This window comes from Suricata suricatta, chromosome 8, assembly GCF_006229205.1.
Source record: "Suricata suricatta isolate VVHF042 chromosome 8, meerkat_22Aug2017_6uvM2_HiC, whole genome shotgun sequence".
NCBI lineage: Eukaryota > Metazoa > Chordata > Mammalia > Carnivora > Herpestidae > Suricata > Suricata suricatta.
The window spans coordinates 14,740,777-14,762,730 of record NC_043707.1 but is presented as its reverse complement, the minus strand read 5'-3'; the positions used below and the strand labels follow the sequence as shown (position 1 = coordinate 14,762,730).

Here is a 21,954-nt window from a genome sequence, read left to right as displayed (position 1 = left end):
AATTGCTACCTTAAATTAACTGCTGCCTGAGCCCAGAGAGGTTATTGTTAGGGCCAGAGTGGAGGAAGAGGTGACAGTGGGCTTCTAGTGCGATTGAGTGGTTTCAAATGTGACCAGCTTAGGAAAAGTCACCCATCCCCCAGAATTCCCAGGTGGAAGGCAAAACTCTCCCAAAACCAGTGATGTCAGTGACTTATTTCCACTGTTTTCAACAATCTGTCCCCATCTAAGTCAGATTGTTTGAATTCCTTCCCAACTGTTTCCAAACAGAGGGGTTTGGAAATGAAGAGATTTCGAAATAATTGAGCCCAGCCTTCAACATCCACTCACCACGTAGGTATTCAATATCTACTCTACAGCAGGCACTGTGCCAGGCATGCGGGATATAGGATGGTGGATATCCCAGAGAAGGGTGCTGTCCTTATGAACCATATGTCAGACATCCTCAACAACTAAACACATGGTAAATAATGAGTTACTGCACAATGGTATAATTGAGAAGTACAATCTGCCAGGAGGGTGTCTTTGTCCATGTAAGCTGTTATAACAAAATACCACAAACTTGTTGGCTTATAAACAACAGAAATCTGTTTCTCAGAGTTCTGGAGATTGGATGTCCAAAATCAGAGAGCCATCATGGTCAAGTGACGGTGGTCTTCTGAGTCACAGAGTTCTCACAGTGTCCTCACATGGTGGAAGGGGCTATGTAGTTCACTAGAGTCTCTTTTATAAGAACACACAGGAGCGCCTCAGTGGCTCAGTCGGTTGAGCATCTGACTTCAGCTCAGGTCATGATCTCATGGTTCGTGAGTTCAAGCCCTGTGTTGGGCTCTGTGCTTCAGCTAGCTCAGAGCCTGGAGCCTGCTTCAGATTCTGTATCTCCCTCTCTCTCTGACCCTCCCCTGCTTGCACTGTCTCTCTCTGTCTCTCAAAAATAAATTTTTTAAAAAAGCATTAAAAATTTTTAAAATAAAAAATAAGAACACTAATCACGTTCATAAGGGCTCTACCCTCGTGACCTAATCACCTCCCAAAGGTCCTACCTCTTGGAGCACCTGAGTAGCTCAGTCAGTTAAGCATCTGACATCTGAGTTCTTAGGAAATTCACGGACCTTACAAGAAGGCATCAAGATCTGGGGAGTGAGAGGGGAGTGAGAGGGACATGAGGGGAGCAGCAGTCAGAAGATATCAGAGTTAGATGAGGTACAGCCTTGTAGGTCAAGGTGGGCATTTGGGATTTTCTTTTGTACAGGTGAGGAGCCTGGGGGCAGTAAGCAGAGGAGTGATGGGATATGCCATTTTTAAGGGTCATTCTACCTTTAGGAAGTGAAAGTGGAAGCAGGGAGACCCTTTAAAAGGCCACTGTAACAATCCAGAGACTTGTAACGATGGCTTGAACCAGGCAATGATGACAGGGAGGATGAGAAGTGGTCAGATTCTGGATTTGTCTGAAGGGAAAGCCAATAGGATTTGCTGACATTGAATATAGGTGTGAGAGGAGAATACAAGGTATTTGGCCTGAACATCAGTAAGGAAGGAGCTGCCTTAAACTGAGAGAGAGAAAGAGAAGAGGAGGGAAATGGAAGGGAGGGAATGGAAAGGGAGCAGAGGGGAGGAGAAGGGAGGAAAGGAGAGGAAGGTCTCTCTCCTGACTCTTGGGGAGGCTTGGCAGGGTGGAGAAAGGAGAATGATCAGATCTCCTCACCCACTGGAGGTACATATACAATGCATCAGGTCAAGGCTAGATGAAGATTAGGACTGGTCAGAGAGGATGAACAGAGGGCGGTCTGTCAGAACCCTGGAATCAAAGTGCCTGTGGGGTCTCTCACCAAGGGTCATCTAAAGGACTTCCAGGGTGTCATGCTAAGTGAAATAAGTCAGGCAGAGAAGGACAGATACCATATGTTTGCACTCATAGGTCTAATAGGAGAAACCTAGCAGAGGGCCATGGGGAGGGGAAGAGGGAAAGAAGAGTTGGGGAGAGAGAGGGACACAAACCATGAGAGACTACTGAATACTGAAAACCAACCGAGGGCTGAAGGGGGAGGTGGAGGGGGAAAGGGAGTGATGGTCATGAAGGGGGGGCATTTGTGGGGCAAAGCACTGGGTGTTATATGGAAACCAATTTGACAATAAACTATTATTTAAAAAAAAAAGGGAGACTGGGATTCTAAATGTTTGGCATTCAGCACTGAAGGATGGGGGAAGGCACAGGGAGGCACAAGAGATAACATCTTGGCAAACATGCAGGTAGTGGTGCAGAATGAGGCATGACCCTGACATGTGGATGACACTGTCAGTGCCACCCATGACCATCAGGCCAGGTTTCCAGGGCCCCGTTTTCAGCACTGCCCAGAGAGTGGGCAGGGGGACAAGCAGCACGGAGTCCTTCTGCATGAGTTTTCCAGGAAGACACATTAAGCCTAATGGAGAAAAACAGATGGTCCAGCAGCAACAAGCCACCCTTTCATGGCTCGGCTGTTTGGATTGTAAAACTATTGATGGAGGCTGAGCAAGTGGAATCTGGGGAGACACAATTCAGTTTAGTGATGTCTCAAGAACTTGCTTAGACACAGTGATTCTGAGAAGAAAATTTAGACACTCTCCCTTCGTTGTGTCTCCCCACATCCCTCACTACTCAGCCTAGCCAGGCTAGACCACAGGTGCTAGAGAAGCTGCGTAGGGGCAATACAGATCAGCAGTTAGGAAACAGTTCTGGAGCCTGACTACTGGATTTGAAAAGCTGTTCTATTACATCCTAGCTCTGTGACCATTGCCAGCTACTGGGCTTCTCTTTGCCTCATGCTCTAGAGTGATGATCATAGTGGCTCCTCATATGATGCTTATGAAATGAAGTGAGTTAATCTATGTAAAGTGTGCAGAACCATCCCTAACTGTACTAAATACTCAGTGAAAGGCCAAAGAGACATACATACTTCCCATATTTGTTGTAGCATTGCTCACAATACCCAAGAAATGGGAACAAACTGGGGTGCCTGGATGGCTCAGCTGGCTGAGTATCCAACTTTGGCTCAGGTCATGATGTCATGGTTTGTGAGTTTGAGCCTCACATTGGGCTCTGTGCTGACAGCTCAGAGCCTGGAGCCTGCTTCGGATTGTGTGTCTCCCTCTCTCTCTGCTGCTCCCCACTCTTGTGCTCTGTGTGTGTGTGTGTTTGTGTGTCTTTTTCTCTCTCTCAAAAATAAATAAACATTAAAAAAAAGAAATGGAAACAAAGTATCCATCAAAGGATGCGTGAATAAAGATAGATACAATGGAATACCACTCAGTCATGAGAAAGAAGGAAATTCTGCCATTTGCAACAACATGGACAAAACTTGAAGACATTAGGCTAAGTCAAATAAGTCACACAGAGAAAAACAAAAAATGTATGGTACCTCTTATCTGTGCAATCTAAAAAAAAAAAAACTATAAAAAAACAGAGCAAAATGGTAGTTACCAGGGGCTCTGGGGTAGAGAAATGGGAGAGCTGTTATTTAAGGCACATATTTGCAAATGAAGGATAAACAAGTCCTGGCAATCTAATGCACAATACAGTGATTACAGACAACAACTATCTTATAAACATTAAACTTGCTAAGAGACTAGATCTTAATTGTTCCCAACGCTAGAAGAAATAATTATTATGTAACAAGATGAAGGTGTTAACTAACACTACAATGGCAAATGTATTGCAATATAAATGTATCAGGTCACTTCAAATGTACACAGTGTTTTATGTCAAATATAACTCAGTAAACATAAATAAATAAATTGTATTTAATATCACAAAATTCTACTTCCACAGAGCTGGATAGATAGCCTGGTCCATGATTGGAGCTTTAGTAATATTTATTATAATTTGATGTGAACACCACAACCACCAGCACCACCATCATCACTGAGCCCTTATAATGTCTAGTTCTTTGTGAAGCACTTTACAGACCCTTGAGTTTCTCGAGTTGTGGTGAAGAAAAAACTCTAAGAACCTATGTCCATCACCAGTTCTTCTCAGAGACTGAATATTTTTAGAAGCAGATTTTGGTCTTGTGGTTGGATATGGAGAGTGGTAGAGCAAAGGAGAAAGGAAGGATGAACTGGGAGAGAAGATTTCCCCAAATACAAGATCTGAGATTTTTGATGTTTCATGAACTGTCTATCCCCAAACTACACCCTTTTCCTTTTACACTGGAGCCAGGCAGTTGTTAGTTAGTCAATAAATAAGTTTAGTTTTAACCTCAGGACTGATAGCCCTTCCTGTCTCCCTCCTTCTTTCCTTCTTTCATTTCTTTCTTTCCCCTTCCTTCACTTTTCTTTTCTTCTTTACTTCCTTCCAAGAAAGACCAAAAGTTGATGAGATTTGAAATACAGAACCAGACCAACAGACAAACCAGTACACCAAACACCAATTTAACAACAACCAATTCCCTAAAAGATGGTTTGCTAAACTTCCCATTCAACAACTAGTTTCCCTGAATTTCCCTAAACCCCTAAGATACAGCTGATGATGGAAAAATAGAAACAAACACAGGTAACAAAACCCTTGGAGAATATAAGGCACCAAGCATTGCTTGGAGAGTTGTCTAATATAAGGTACATGTGGCTGAGGAGAAAGGGGGGAGGCAGAATTTGTGCTCAACCGACCCAAAGGGAAATCGACATTGAAGGCTTTAAATAGGAAGGGCAATAAAGGGAAGAAGAAAGCCTCAAGCAAGACCAGAAGAATGGATACCCCCTCAGAAAACATACAAATGTGGCAAGAAGACCAGCATAAATAACTTAGACACATCCCATGTTATGAAAGGGACGCCTGGGAACAACACATAGGTGGACTCTCCCCCAGAATGAGGGGTGCAGAGGGTCATAACCTCTACATGGGAGATTTTCCCCATCTGAGTTTAAATTCATGTTTTTTTTTTAGATTTAGTTTTGAGTGAGTGAGTGAGTGAGACAGAGAGAAAAAGAGAGGGAGGGAGGGAGGGAAAGAGAGAGACAGACAGAGAGAGAGAGAGACAGAGAATGCATGCACAAGTGGGGGAGGGGCAGAGAGAGAAGGGGACAGAAATCTGAAGCAGGCTCTTCAGTGACAGCAGTGAGCTCAATGTAGGCCTCAAACTCACGAGCCATGAGATTATGACCTGAGCCAAAATCTGATGTTCTACCAACTGAGTCATCCAGGTGTCCCCTAAACTCATGTTTCCTAAATTCTACACAACTGGTATAAAGTAACTTAGGATTCTAGCAAAGCATAAACTATGGAGATTGTCTTATTTTCCTGTTTTCTATGTTACCATCTTCCCCAGATAACACTTAGTCTTTTAATTGGTTCATATCAATAGAGACATGTAGCCTAGTGGTTAAGAATATGAACTCAAGAGGAGCACCTGGGTGGCTCAGTCAGTTGAGCGTCCGCCTTCAGCTCTGGTCAAGATCTCATGGTTTGTGGGTTCAAGCCCTGCATCAGGCTCTGTGCTTACAGCTAGCCCAGAGCCTGGAGCCTGTCTTCCGATTCTGTGTCTCCCTCTCTCTCTGACCCTCCCCTGTTCATGCTCACTCGCGCTCGCGCTCTCTCTCTCAAAAATAAATAAAATGTTTTAAAAAATTAAAAAATAATGTGGACTCAAGAGACAACCTGTTGGTGCCCTTGGCTAAATCACTTCATCCTTCTGTGCCCCAATGTCCTCATCTAGAGAATAGGAATGAGGTAATAAGAGCACCAACTTCATAGGATGGTTGTGAAAATTAAATACCTTAATATTTGGGGTTCTTAGAACAGTCTGGCTCATATAAAGTGATCAATATGTGATAGCAATGATTATTACTAATAGGAATAGTGGTAGTAGTAGTGGTGGAGGTAATACTACTAGTAATACTTCTAGAATTATTACTATTGTTATTCACACAGTCAAATCAAACTACCCAGACTAAGACAAAGCAAGTGTTAAAAGGGAAGAGGAGAATTTTAGATTTTAAATTCTTTGAACTCTATAAGGAGAAAGGGAGTTCCTTGGGAGGAGTTATATGGTTTACATTTGGGACAGAGTACAATCACAAAAAACCTATGTTGGACAACATCATTGGGTATAATTTGAGGTGGACATTGGAATGGACAGTGAATTTTCAGCCTCTTCATGCAGAAAGGCTTCACTGAATGAATAAGTTGTCATGATCCATTTCAGAGAATTCTGGTGGGCAAGAGCTGAACCACCCATTCAACTGATTCTGGGAAAACACCCAAGGATGTGGTTAAAGCAGAATTGCCTAGTTCTGCCTCTGCTCCTCCCCCAAGAAGGAGAACTGGACTCCAATTGACCATTGAGTTATTAGCCTTTTAATCCAATAATAGAGAAGAACTAATCCAAACAATGCTTCAAATAAAACTGTGTTTCTTCCCCCTCTCTGCTCTTATTTCTGGACTCTTCCTCAAGGGAAAAGGGATTTCTTTTCCTTCTGTACCCCATCATTTGTATGTCATCCAATCCCAGGAGCAGAGAAATTGTTAATCTAATATTTACTGGACCAAGCGTTGTTGCAGGTCACTACAGTGAAAGGCAAACTTGTCTTCTTCTGTTTTATGCAGTAGACTCAACAGGCTGTTACTAGCACTGTTTTCTTTCCATGTTCTCTTACTCTCTCTGCAAGATGCATAATGGCTCTTATTTGTCAGAGTAGACTGGATTATATTCTAGCCTCAGTGGAAAGAGACACAGACGTTCCCTATTCCCTTCTCATCTTCTTTTTTCCCTGTGCCTCCATATGGCCAGCCACCAGGCAGAAGTCAAAGCCAGCCCTGTCCCAGCTCTGCCTGCACCCAGTGTGGAAGACCAGCCCACAATCCCCAACCAGGCAGTTCTCTGTGACCTCTGTCTCCTCCACTGCCCACCTCTCTCCCTTCCAATTGTCCTTTGGCTCTTGTTCATTGTATGTAGAAACACTTTGTTCAGATCACATGCAGTAAAATAGAGATAAGTGAGAGCATCTAGTTACTCAGAAAACTTTGCATATACTCAGAGAACAGCTTGTACAATCCTCGCTTTGTGGATGGGAAAGCAGAGTCCCCAGGGATTTAAAGGGCTTGACTGAAGAGAGTAGGTGGCAGAGCCAGGGTTCTGGCTGGTCTTCAAATTCTAAATCCTCCTACTCTTTATCCATTTTCATTATTTTCCATTCATATAACTTCTTCACCCCCAGAAGAAAAGGTATATGTAAATATCTGTGTGTGTGTTAAAGTAAAAAAAGTATATAAAAGAAAAATATAACATATGTATATAATATAAAATAAAATAAAATCATATAATCTCCCATCCAATGTCTAGGTGCTTGGAAAAATGTGTGAAAATCAAATTATGTTATCTACCACCTTGACTTATTAGGCTCAGAGCTCCTTCTCTACTTCCGAATTCACAGTAGACTCTCAAGACACCAGCCCTGCTTCCTCTGATTCCTCAGTCTGGCAGGCGAGTTCTGAGCAATGTTCTCATTAGAGCACATTCCACCTTCAATGCTGTACAGCCTTTGGACAGAGGCTCTGTGGAGTTCATGATTATAGACTCTGCCAGCAGTTCCAATCAGGTAGACATGACTTAAGACACCTGCGTGCTCAGCTCAGAGTGTGTGTGAAAGACAACAGGGTTGAACATGGACCCGGCTAGACACAGATAATAGTCGTGCTTTGCACAGCCTGGGCAGCCATAGTTCCCTCCTCCCCCCTGGATCTGGGAGGAGGCAGATGCTGAATGGGGTGTTGAATAATGGGCGCAATAATGCCAATGGGATCGCCAGGTGCTCTGGGGTCAAATCTTTCTCAATTAATGAATTAATGCTTGTAACACAGGACAGAATGTGCACTTTGGTGCCAGGTGAGAGGCAGTGCCCTTCTCTCATTTATCTTGGAAAGGATTTTCTAATCTTCTGGATGTGAGGGTAGGGTGTCCAAGCTGGAGGTAGCTGCAGTAGAGCAAAAGGAGCACCAGCTTTGGAGTCAGAAACCTGGACTCTAATCCCACATTTGTTTATGTCTGAACTATAGGTCTTGGGAAAATCACTTCATTTTCCTAGAGCACAGCTTTCTCATCCTCATCAATATATAAATACATAAATAATAAAAATACATATACAAATAGTGTATATATACAAAGCAACATATATTATATAATGTATGCTATAAATATTTACATATTTGTATCATATACATTAAATGTATTTATATACATTATATATGCATTAAATAAATACACATAAAATGAAAATATATTTATACAAATATATAAATATTATATAGACACATATATACATACATATGTGTATACATTTGACCTTGAGAAAAGTATCCTCTGAGATTAGATCTCCTCATTTGTAAAATAGGTCTCATATTAGGCTCACATCGGAGGGTTGAGGTGAGGATAAAATGACACTAACTACATGAGATGGGGAGACAGTCAATACGTGGTACCCATGTCCCCTCCACAGAACTTACGGTAACTGTAATATTAGGAAATATTTATCCCATTATGTGTTTCATATCTGTCACCTCTGCCAGATTTTGACCTCAATGAGAGCAGGAACAATCTCTGCCTATTCATCACTGTCCTCAAGCCCCCACAGGAATAGGTGCCCAATAAATTGTGCGGCCTGAACAAGTGACTAAAATGAAGACACTGGCTCCTACCTCCAAGAACTGCTGCAGCAGTAAAGGAAATCACATGCAGTAGAGGGTATGATAAGCCATGAAGTGCCATGAAAACAAGAAAAATGGTTGTTGCCATAGTCTGTGATGTGTAGAGGGGACCACAGACCCCTGGGCAGGGTGGGGGTGAAAAAAAGGTTATAACTGGGGCAAAGAGCTGGAGGGGATGCCAGGTGGAGCTGTTAGGAGGTGGCCCGAGGGAATGGAAAGAGCCCTAAGCAGGGACTGAGAATCAATCTATCTATGCCAACCATGCAGCTGAGATGTTTGTGCATCTTTTCCTTCTGAAAACTGACTTTCCTCAGAAAGCTTTTTTAATTCACTTCCCACTAAGTGCACTTTACTGAGAACTTACTAATTTCACTTCAAAGTACAGTGAATATAGCAATGAATAAAATAGACCAAGCTCTCCTGGAACTTATATGCTAGTGGAGGTAGACAAATAGTAAGTAAATAAGCCCCTACAGATATCATGTCCAGGATAAGTGCCATGAAAGAAAATAAGACTGCAGAAAGGTAGAGGGAATGATGGGAATTAAGGCTATGTTACTGACGGTGGTCAAAAAAGACCTCTCTGGTAAATATGAGCTGTGAGGAAATGTGACAGAAAAGCATTCCAAGCAAAGGGAACAGCAGGTATGAAGGTTCTTGAGTGAGAGAATGATGAATGGATTTAGCTGGGGTGGAGTACTCAAGAGAGAAGTAGAAGATGAGGTCAGAGAGGTGGTGGGGCACCTGATTGTGTGGAGTCTCATTTGCCATGACAAAGAATAATAAGTTGAGTGACACTTTTACAGATCACTCTAGCTGCCTTGTAGAGAATAGATGGAGGGCAAGAATGGGAGGAGGAGACCATTAAGGGGAGGGGACTGGTGTTGTCCAAGTGAGGGATGATGGTGCCTGGGACCAGGGTGTCATGGAGGAGGTGGGCAGTCCCTGAAATCTAAGGCTTTTTTTAATGTCTAAGAAGGCATTAGGTTTGTATTAGAAATCAGAGGTGGAACTAAAAGAGACCTTGACCTTCAGCTGGTCTAAGCACCCATATCTGAAGTCACAGGAGCAGAAGCTGGACAGAGCCTCCAAAGCATGAACCCCCAGTTCAACACTTTCCCACCATGTGGCTCCTTTATGATCACTGTCACTATCCCTTCTTTCTCTGTGACTTTAGAGAAACAGATTCACAAAGAACTACTGCACTTTAGAGGTTGAGAGTAAAATTAAGAACAACTTGCTTTTCATTTATAATTTATGCATTATACACCACCTACTTCCCAAAAGGATTTGAGACAGCTTACAATAACAATCATCTTTAAACCATCTGCACAGCCGCTGAAAAACATGTTTTCAGAGAATCCTTAATGGCACAAGGAAATGTTCAAAACATAACTTTAAATGAAAAAGATACAGCACAAGACTTTATTTACTATAAAATTGTTATGTAATATAAAGATGGATAGAGAGAGGAGAGAGGGAAGAAAGGGACAGGTTGGGAGAGAGGAAGGGAATGGAAATGGGGAAGGGAGGGGACGGAAAAACAAACTAGAAAGAAATATTAATGGTTGTTATTTCCCTTTTTAAAATTATATGGACAGACCTCATTGTCAACACGGCTCCCCGAGATGATGCAACTAAGGTGATTTTGAAAGGTAGCAACATCTTTTTAATGTTAGTAGTTATACAATGAGCCAAATGTGTATTTTTTAAAATACGGCTAACACATCAAAACCATGTGTGCTGGCTCAATCTCATTTGTCCCTCCAGATCCATTCTCCCCTCCCCTCTGCCCTGCTCTGTATAGAAGAGGCTTCTTTATTCTGTAGCTTTTGGCTGGTTGGGGTCAACAGGGAGTCCAGTGAAAAATCAGAGGGCAGAAGAGACAGGGGAGAGTATTTTCCCAACTCCCCCTAACCTTCTTGCTTTATCCCTGCTCTGGACCCACCGTGTCCCTCAGCTGCCTTCCAGGGCTCCAGCTGTCCTAGCATCCCACTAACGCTCTCTGGTTTCCTCTCTGCTAGTTCCTTTGCTGCTTCTCTTAACCCAGCCCTCAACTCCACAGCAGTCCCTTTATTAAACTCTCCTTAGCAGTTCCTAAAGTTTCATGTGCATGAGAATCACCTGAAAGGCTTGTTAAACTACTGATTTTTGCTCACCCCCCAGCTCCCAACCCTCACCCCCAACCTGAGATTCTGATTCAATGGGTCTGGGTGGGGCTTGAGAAGTTTTCTCTCACAGGACCTCTCAGGAGATACCACACTTAGGGTAACAGTCCCTTGGTTACTCAACACTCTTTGAGCGTGTTGTCTACTTCCTGCCTACTAATACTTATGGAGGGAAGTCCAATAGAAGTTTCTGTGGTGGTGGAAATGCTCTATAATAGTCTGCATTCTCCAGCAGGGTAGTCATATATGGCTTGTTAAGTACTCATAATACGGCTAGAGCAATTGAGGAAATGGATTTTTGATTTTATTAAATTTTGATTAATAAAAATAATTAGTGCTGAGCTAATAAAAGTAGTTGCTACTTTCAACATTCTACCTGGAAATTTCCTTCACCAGATTGACAGGTTTATTAGGTTCTGTTTCTACCTCCATGTGACTGCAGGGGACATTCTGCTAATTGTTCTGGCAGTTCATTATTTAAGTCCCATTTTCTCCTGCCTCCATTAGCAGTTTTCTCACCACCTTTCCAGCCTGTTTACAGTCTCCCTGAGGTGCTTCATCAGGCCTCTAGCTGTGGCCTGGTTCCAAGACTACTGGCACATGTTTTATATTTATGTCTTTAGCACCCTACATTTAAGTACCAATGTCTCCTTCAGTTATGTATTGATGCATAACAAACCACCCAAGACTTAATGACTTCAATCAACAACCATTTGACTATCTCTCCTGATTTTGTGGATTGACTGAGTTCATCTGGGTGATTCTTCTGCTCTGTATTGTGTTGGCTAGAGATACAGTTATCTGGGGGCTCAACTGGGATGGAACATCCAAGATGGTTTACTCACCTGGCTGGCAGCTGGGGTCAAATGGATGCTATGCTCAGGTGGGACTGTCAACCAGAGTGCCTCAATTCCTGTCCATTTGTCTTCTCCATGCAGCACGGCACTGGGTTCTAAGAGGCATGAATTGGAAACTGCTCAGAAATCCCAGAACATTGTTTTGGTGCATTCTAGTGTCTAAAGCCAGTCATGGAACAGTATGGATTCAAGAGACACAAGTTCCACACCTTGATATGAGAAGTGGCATGTGCACAGGGGGATGGGAAGGTTGGTGGGGCCATCTTTGGAGACTAGCTGCTACAGTGCCTCTGTACTTTGCAAGTGTCTTTCACAGCCAGAATGAACTATACAGACCACTGCTTCTCAAACGTCAGTGTATCCACAATCCCCTGGAGATTGTATTAAAATGCAGCTCTGATTCAGTAAATCTAAGTGATCCTAGGAAGTCACATTTTAACATGTTTCAGGTGATTGCTGATGCTGCTGGTTCAAAGATCACCCTCTGAGTAACAAAGATGCTGTTTATGTAGTGGAGGTAGCCAAGGTTTTAGGATCACAGACCTAAATTCAAAACCCATCTCTACCACATTTTTGCTGTGGGTCCTTGGGTAAATTATCTAATACCATCTAGCCTCCATTTCTCCATCTGTTAAAATGGAAGAGTCAAACAATTGTGAGAACCAATAGGAACAAGTACAATGTGGTACCACTGAGTCTCTTATTAGCCATGTGTCTTGGGACACTTAACCTGCCCTCTCTGAGTTTTAGCTTCTTCAATTAAAATTAAAGTGGGAATGGAAATGATAGTACCTACCACATAGGATGGTTGTGAATGTTTGGGAAAACCTGGAATTGATATATGGCAAACATGTGAGAAGATGTGGGATACATACTTGTTTCCCTTTTCCCTGTCTTCCTCCTCAACCCCATCAGACATATCCCAGCAGGTCAGTATTTGCTGCTATTTGTTGGACATACAGGGTAGAAGGAAACAAGAGTGGGCTTCTGAGTTAAGTGAAGTTTGAAGCTAATCCATGGTCTGCATCTAACAACAATCTCCTCCGTGAAAAAATAGGAGTTTGCATCTTCTTCTCTCCCTAGTGGATTGGAACCAAGGATAATAAAGCAAGAACCATATCTGTCATAGATGCCCGGCAAATAGCCTCTCCTCCGTTGTTTGTGGTATCAGTGGCTGGTGTGATTAATGATCCCTGCTGGGAAATTCATCTGCCGCCTTCTCAAAATAAGGAGAGTCATGAGGCACGGAGTCCCAGAATGCTCCTGAGCTAGTTGCATGTGGGCTGTCCCCCCGCCCCCTGGGGATCCTTGAACCATTACTGGGAATTGGATGCTCCGGACCACCGAGGACAGCTCAAGTCTGTCTGGTTATGTGTTTGGGCTTTGTTGTATTCACTGAGATCTATACAGAAAACAAAATGGCTCTCAAAACTTGGGGATTACATCAAGATATGAACCAAAACTATCATACCTGGGAATAAGCCCACAAACGACAAGGCAAGAAATAATGGTAAATGTTCATTTTGCACTTACTTCAGGCTATATTCTGAGATAAGTGTATAAATATGCATTATCTCCTCTTTACAACAACCCTAGGAAGAAGACAGCATAATAATCCCCATTTTACCATATAAGGAAACTGAGGACAGAGAAATGAGGTAATTTACTCAAGTTCATACAGTGAAGTGGCACATGTGGACTTCAATTCAGATCTGCCTAAGGACAAAAACTGCTGAAATGATTTTTGAAGGCTGATGGAATTTGGTTGGAATAGGAGGCAGGTAGCATCTCACAAATAAAAATCAGGTTTCTCTCTTGTTTCAATGACTTAAAGATGTTGGTTCCTTGTTCCAACACATACACGCTCCTTGGAAAGAGAGAGCAGTGATAAGAAAGCGGAAGTTTAGGAAGCTAACTCATATGATTCTATTGACCAAGGCAGAAGTAGAACAATCTATTAATCTGATCTGAATACACTGATCCATGGGGTACCTGGGCGGCTCAGTCAGTTAAGCGTCCAATTTTGGCTCAGGTCATGATCTCACGGTTCAGAAGTTTGACTCTGCATCAGGCTCTGTGCTAACAGCTCAGAGCCTGGGGCTTGCTTTAGATTCCATGTCTGCCTCTCTCTCTCTCTGCCCCTTTGTCCCCTCTCAAAAAAGAAATAAACATTTTTTCAAAAATTGAAAAATTTTTGATCCATGCATATGTGACTCAGCACTGTATACCTGGGTGACCAGATGTTCCAGACTCGATGCTCTATGTGTTTAAAGCTTGGCACTGTACCGCAGCCCTTTCCACCCATGCAGACCCCCTCTTCCCCAGTGAGTTGTGGCTTCCTTGAGGACCCAGACCTTACCACGTTCTGCTTCAAACCCCCTACATTGCCTGCCATGGTCCCTGAGACAAGATCCTCCTCCTCTGTGGTCACTTTGTCTTCACTTGAGTCCTCCCCCAGCCTATCCTCGGGAAAGCTCTGAAAATGTGTACATTAGATGATGTCACTCCCAACTTTAAAATCCCCCAGGGGCTCTCACTGTTTTTTGGGTCAGGACATCCAATGTCCTTCCTAAACTCATCCTCTGCCATTCACTTACCCCACACTTGGCTCCCCAGCCAAGCCCAATTACCCACAGCATCATAGCTGGTGCTCACTTCCCTTTTACTCATGCCTTTCCTACTCCTGCAATGTCTTTTCCTCAACTTACTAGCCTAACAGCATGGCCTTCAGCAAGTCACCTCACCTCTGAGATTCAGCTGACCCATCATTACACTGGAACGCATAATTATGCCTCCCTCACAAGTGGTGGGCAATTAAGGAAGACAAGATATGCAAAATAGCCAGAAGTGGAAGCCATTAGTTACTCCACTTGGCTGTGCTGGGGAGAAGGTCTAATCCTTGGTTCAGAATCCTCCTTGCCAATAGCACCTTAGTCAATTTTATACTTTTCCAAGGAAGTTTATCTCACTATTCTGTCCTCTACGTAAGGCTTTTTCCCTCCAGAAAACCTAACTCTGAAAAAAAAAAAAAAGGTATTCTTTTCCTCCTATGGCTGAGAGAGAAAAGAGAGGGAGAGATGGATAACCCAAGGAAGAGACAACTTTGGAACAGCCACTGAAGTTGGAAAGACTCAGATTCAAGCTTGGGGATGGGGGACAAGAGGATTGATCACTTCCTTTTCTCTTAGAGAATAACTTGAAGTGTAAGGACACTCTCATTCAAGACCATATACAGCACTTTCTTGGCAAACCACTACCATTTGTTGCCCTTTGGGAAAAGCATGAGCAGAAGGGGAAAAATATTAGAAAAGTATTTTACTCTAAAAGCCTCAGAGACTTTTGGATGAATTGCCTGCCACGGCTAGAGCCACAGGGAGGTTTCAAGCAGTTTACTCGCCCAAGATTCTCATAAATTGTCAGCTTCGACAGTTGGATGCTAAACTGAACTTGAGGGAGAAGAGAAAGACACGTAAACATTAAATACATAATCTTTCAAGTGTGTCCCTTCATTTCCTGACTGTTTCTTCTCCAAAGGGAATCATTTTCTCTTTTCTTTCTCCATTTTTTTTCCACTTGATATTGCACAGAGGAGTGAAAGATCATCATTTGGATTTCTGATTTACCACACTGACAACCAAGCTCTAAGAGAGAGAGTAGTTCAGGGGAAACCTGAGTGTGGGAGTCCGCAGTCTTGGTTGCTGACACTTTCCAGTGACATGTCTTCTGGTGAGTTGCTTAACCTTTCTAAGCCCCAGTTTCCTCATCTACAAAATGGGTAAAACCATGCCTACTACTCAAGATTCTTGGAAATTTAAATGGAGGTATACATCCAAAAGCCACTATGTAGTATGCACTCAACAAATGGCTATTGTTGTTGTTCTTATTGCTGTTACTTCACTTGAATATACTTAAAATACTTCCATAGCCACCTATACGAGTCCTAGCACCCTCCTCCATGCCTTGGCACTCTTAATTCCCTCCCCTGCTTCATTTCTCTCCCTAACCCCTATCAGCTCCTGATAGACAATATATATTTCCTTGTTTGTAACTATCTATTTCTCTCATTAGGAATGTAAGCTTCTTACGGGCAAAGATCTTGGCCTATTTTGTTTTATTGCAAAAATGCCAACACTTCTGAAATGCTTAGCACATAGTAGATGCTCAATTATTTGTTGGATGAATGAATTGCTGAGCTGCAATCATCCAAAGGCTCAATTAAGGCCAGAGACAGTTTCAAGATGGAGTTCACACATGGCTGGCAGTTGACGCTGGCTGTCGGCTGGGAGCTCAGCTGGGGCTGTCCCCAGGCATACTCTCCATGGCCTCTCATGCAGGGCAGTCTCAGTGTAGTTAGACTTCTCACATATTAACTGGCTTCCCCCAAAGCAAGTGCCTCAAGATGACAAGGTAGAAGCTCTGACTTTTATTAACCTAAGGGCTCAAAAGTCAGAGGGTCACCTCTCCATGTTTTATTCGTTAAAGCAGCCACAAGCCTACCCAGGTGCAAGAGGAAGGGACACAGACCTTACTTCTTGAAGGGAGTAGTGTTAAAGGATTTGAGGCCATGTTTTAAAACCTCCACAGACATTATCTCAGATGCCTACAGGGACCAGGTATAAGAACTAAGTGAAATGGATGTGGATGAGAGATTAATTTAAGAGAGTGGTGGAGACTGTGGGGGATTAAAGCCTTTTGCCCTGTCTGGAGGAATTACCCAAAACTCAGTTCAAGTGAAGTGTGAAATTTCCCAATTTTAAAAACACTGTGTAAAGGACACCTGGGTAGTTCAGTTGGTTAAGCATCCATCCAAATCTTGATCTTAGCTCAGGTCACAATCTCAGAGTTTGTGAGATTGAGTCCCACATTCAACTCTGCACTAAGAGCATGGAGCCTACTTTTGGGGCTGAGAGGGATTCTCCCTCTCTCTCTGCCCCTCCCACACTCATGTGCTCTTGTGGATGACCCCGCAACTTTTGAGTACTTTTGAGTACCCCTCTCCAACATAGGAAACAATGGGAATTAGACAAAAGACCTCTTTTGTAGAAACAGGTTGTTCTGAGAGCTGGGAGAAAAAATAAATGGAACAAAGTAAAATATTTCTCCCATCATATCTCCCAAAATGCCAGGCATTTTACATCTATCATTGCATCTAATTCTCACCCAAAACTTCATGGGAAAGGCAGAATTACTTTCCCGTCACAGGTGAGCAAATTGCCCCTCAGGGTGATAAGGCCCTGAGTCACACAGGTAGAAAGGTAGTGGAGTCCAGGTTGGTAGGCCCCAAGAGCCCAAACACACAAACCCTCCCCACCAGACCAGACTCTTGGGAGTTACCAATGTTGCATTATTAATGTGGTGGCCAGATGGGGTCAACCAAGCATGCAATGGGAACCAAAGGGCCTTGAAATGGGCCAAAAGGTTTACCATCTTCTACTTTGAGCATCTCCTGCTTGGTAGTCTTTATATGAGAAGAACTTCCCTACGATAGTATTAACCAAAATGTTTGTTAATAATAAAAATACCATTTATAGAGTGCTTCCCACATGCCATCTTCTCTTTGTATGTGTGTGTGTACACATATTTTTTCATTTAACCCGAAGAGTCCATTTTACAGGTGAAAAAACTTGAGGCATAGAGAAATTAAAAAAACTTGTCTGAGAAAACTCAGTAGCACATGGTAGAGTTAGGGTTATAATCTAAGGCTATTTGGCTCAAAGCATGTTCTCTGAAAACCTAGGCTACCCTGTCTGTAAATTCTTCCTATATGCCAGCTTAATCAATAAAGTTTGAATGGGTTGTGCCCAGGAGTATAGAACTCTCCAGAAGGGGATCACAGCTGCCTTTCAATGGTCCCTGCTGGATTCAACCATTCCTTGTGCCTCACATACCTAAGGACTGAGGATCCTACAGTCAGTGGTGTTCAGAAGACTGAGCCATGCTGGCAAAACTCACAAGAGACTGGCACATATACCAGAACAAACTCACAGTAAATGTGTTCACTTACAATGATTATTTGAAGTGCCAAAAATACCAGAATGCCTCTGCTGGCATGAACAGCACATTCTTCCTTGTCTGGAGCCAAATTGCAATCATTTATCCATTAAGCAAATATTTGTGGAACATCTGCACAGGGGTGAGCAAAAAGTAGGCATAGCAAAAAGGTAGTTAGGTGAGCATGTTATCAGCTAATCTACGCTGAGATTATTTGGGCTATAGATCACACTTGTATTTGTTTAAGCAGAAAGTTTATTACATAAAAACATACAGGGGTGTCTCACAGAATCTATGGACAGGAATTAAACTTTGGTCTCAGGAGGGATAGAAATTAAAGACAGGAAAAACACAAATCATGGAATCCTCTTTCTCTCAAATATACTATAAATTTTATATCTATATATATAAATTACATATATATTTTTATATATGGATTATCCTAATTCTCTCTCACCTCCTCTCTCTCTCTCTCTTTTTCTCTCCCTCCCTCCCCTCCCGTGGTCTGTCATATCAGCTTTTCTCTATATATCTCCTTCATTCTTTTCTTGTATTAGTCAGAATTCTTGGCTTCTCAGAATCAGAAACTGATTCTGGGTGATTCAAACAGAAAAGGAATTTTTTGAAAGGATATTAGGAAGCCCAAAGAACAAGACAAAAAAAGGTGGGGGGAGGATAACAAGAGGCCCAACATCGAGACACAGCCCAAACTATACTACAGACTGAGACTGGTAAGGATGCCACTGCTGCTGACTACTTTTTGAAAACCAAACATCTCAATCTGTACACCCTCCCCAACTGCTGGCACCAGGTACCACGTGCTGCTGTGTCACTGCTGCCAGAAGCAGCCTCTACTTCGCCTGTATCAAGCTTATAAGCTCTTATTAGGGAAATGTATTATTGCATATAATATACATATATAAACACATATATACACACATACATATATATATACTATATACACATACGGATAGATACATACACATACATATACCCAAGTAGAGAGAATAATATAAGGAACTCTCATCACTGGCTTAAATAATTCTCAACTCATGGACCATCCCCACATCTCCCATAATATTTTGAAGTAAATACCTTTTTTTTAATGTTTATTTACTTTGAGAGAGAGCACGCACACACATGCACACACATGTGTACAAGCAAGGGAGGGGCAGAGAGAGATGGAGGGAAAGAGGGAGAGAGAGAATCCCAAGCAGATTCCACGCTCAGTGCAGAACTTGACATGAAGCTCAATCCCACGTCCCTGGGAACATGACCTGAGCCAAAATCAAGAGTCAGGCACTCAACCGACTGAGCCACCCAGGTGCTCCAAAGCAAGTATCTATGTTCTATCATTTTTCCATAGCTACTTCAACATGTATTTCCAGAACAGGGTGTCACAATGTTGACATTCCTGACATCTTGGGCCACACCATTCTTGCTGAGGGAAGGAATTATTTCCATTATTTCCATTATTATGCTGAGCATAATAGGATGTGTAGCAGTATCCCTGGTCTCCCTATACTAGATGCTGGTAGTTTTCCTGACTCCCAGTTATGACAAACAAATGTGTTTCTAGACATTGCCAAAGGTCTCCTAGGGAGCAAAACTGCCCTTGTTTCTTTTCTCTTTCTCTCTCTCTCTCTCTCTCTCTCTCTCTCTCTCTCTCACACACACACACACACACACACACACACACACATATATCTACCAAACTATCATCACACTTTAAACCTTTAAATTAAACTCAAATCAGAGTTTAAATTTACCTGTCTCAAAAATATTTTGACAGTATTTCTTTTTTATTGGAAAAAGACCTATACCTTGCAATTGGTAAACAGGTCTCATAAGCCTCTTATAATAAGCTTCACTTTCTCCCTTCTCTTTTTTTCCCCATGCAACTTATTTTTCTTGAGACATCAGGTCCTTTAGAGTTTCCCACACTCTGAATTTTATTGATTATATACCTTGGTTGAATTTAACAATTAACAATTCCCTGGATTTCCTGAAAATTAGTAATTAAATCTAGAGGTTTGATCTGACTCAGGTTCTATTACAGTTTCATGGTTACAAAGCACATCTTCTATCAGAAGATCATGATGCCAGTTTGCCTCTTTTCTTGGGTAGTAACAGCCATTGGCAATCACTTCCTAAATCCTTTATTTTGTAGGTATTAAAACTGATGAATTTCTATCACTCCCTCTTTACTAATTAGCTGGAAACTTGACTTCTCATTGTTTGGTTACCTTAACAAACAGTTTATAAAGGGAAAGTAGAATGCTTGATCTGTTCCCTTTACTTGCCAGTTTTCAAAATCATGCAGTGATAAACTAGCATTCTCCAAAGAGAACCTGTGATTTTACTGGTGTCACTATAATCTTGAACTCAAGAATTAAAACCTATCAGGAACTTTTTCCACACCATTTCAGCTCATTACAATTATATTCCTTTTGATGCTCCATTGTTACATCTTTGGCCAGTGGTAGTCCCTTCAGGTTGGTTCCTGAGTCCTTTGGAAGCCCCCAGTGGTCTTGAGTAGCTTCCTACTATGACAGAATATTCTAGGTTTATGGTGTACATTTCCTGCCCATGACCAGATGTCAGTCATTTCTCCAAGGATCCCTACCTCTTTCCTGTGTGTCTCAATTTCCTGGCAACTTGGGCTGCAGACTCACTCCCTAAGCTGCTGAACACATCTGCCCAAGCACCAGTTGCTCCTGCACTAGTGGCCAGGAGGGCCAGGAAATAAAGATCTCATCTTTTGGACTTCTGGACCAGCTTCTTTCTTCCCACCAAGCTGACAAAGGAGGAAACTCCCCAAACATGGAGACAGGGCTGAGACAGCATAGAGTCCCTCAAATGATAGATGCCTCCGTATCTCTCTCCTTCTCTAAAAGAGACCTGCTCAGTACACTTGGCTGAATGTGGCTGTCTGACAGCTCCTGGGTTCACACATCCTCCCAGTTCAAGTGCCAATAGAAACTGAGTCCTGCCTCTAAATTCTCAGGAGCTTTGGTCTCATTGTTCCAATCTGGGTCATGTACAATTAGCTTCTACCTAAGGGCAGGGTCATACAATAAAAACTCTGCTGTAGGGGCTCCCCACAAAACATAGAAACAACAAGCCCCTCAAAAAGAGAAAGAGAGACCTGCCTGAGTAGGCACCCCAAAAAGACATCCGGTGCCAAAAATCAGTACTGAAAACTAGATAATGACTCAAACTTTATGGGCTTTGCATCCTGCAAACTTAATGGACCCCTTTCTGCAGTTCCCAATATGCGAGTTGCAAGCACCACACCCTAAGCCGACAGTCCTACCTGGCCCCTTATCTCAGTGACATCAGTCACCGATCCCTCTTTATTCAGTAACAATCACAGCATGCATTCACAGAGCTCATACGTGTGCCAGTCACACATGTTACCCACTGCACATTCCTTGTTTCTCTGAATTTTCAAAGCCTCCCATGCTGGGCACTACCGTCATCATCCCTATGTTTTATGATACAGGTTTGAAGCCACAAATTCCCTCAGATTTCATCACCCTACTCATAAGAGGTGAAGCCAGGATTTGAACTCAGGTGGTCTGAAGCAAAAGCCTGTGCTGTTCTCCTGGATACCATTGGCCTTACCAGCCTTTGGGGACTCTCAAGTCTTCCCCTGTCTTGTAACTATAGGGTATCATGAAGGTGATTATTTCTTTAGTTTTATTAAGTGTCTTCCTCCTGCAGTTATCTTAGGGATCCACCCAATTTTAAAGTTAATGCCCACACAGCAACCATAAAATAAATTCAATAGTCAGACTGTCTACTGTGCTCTCATGCAAAGAAGCCTAGTTATCACAACCAAAAGGAAACAAAGTCTCATTATAAAACTTATACCCATTAGCATAGATAATGTGAGTTTGTATGGACAATCAAAAAAATATAAATTCACTGCTACAGATTGAATGTTTTGTGTCCTTCCTTCCCCCAAATTCATATGTTGAAACCTAATCCCCAATGTGATAGTATTTGGAGGTAGAACCTTTGGGAAATGATTAAGCCATGAGGTCAGAGCCCCTATGAATGAGATCAATGCCTTCATAAAAGGGACTGCAGAGAGCTCCCTTACCCTTTTGCTATAGGAGAAGCAGCAAGAAGACAGCTGTCTTTGAGTCAGGGAGTGGGCTCCTATCAGACACGAACCTGCCAGCACCTTGATCTTGGACTTCCCAGCTTCCAGAATTATGAGAAATAAACTTCTGTTGTCCATAAGCCACCCAGT

At 42.5% G+C, this 21,954-nt stretch overlaps 1 long non-coding RNA gene across 1 annotated transcript in view; it reads right to left on the bottom strand.

Annotated features, from left to right (window-relative positions):
* LOC115299349 overlaps positions 1-17,817 on the bottom strand; it is a 164,669-nt gene extending 146,852 nt beyond the window's left edge. The window contains exons 1-2 of the long non-coding RNA XR_003912144.1: positions 17,707-17,817; positions 11,691-11,797 (exon numbers count right to left, since the gene is read on the bottom strand). This is a non-coding gene — a long non-coding RNA (uncharacterized LOC115299349). The remainder of the gene's footprint in view (positions 1-11,690; positions 11,798-17,706) is intronic.
* Positions 17,818-21,954: the final 4,137 nt, after the last annotated feature.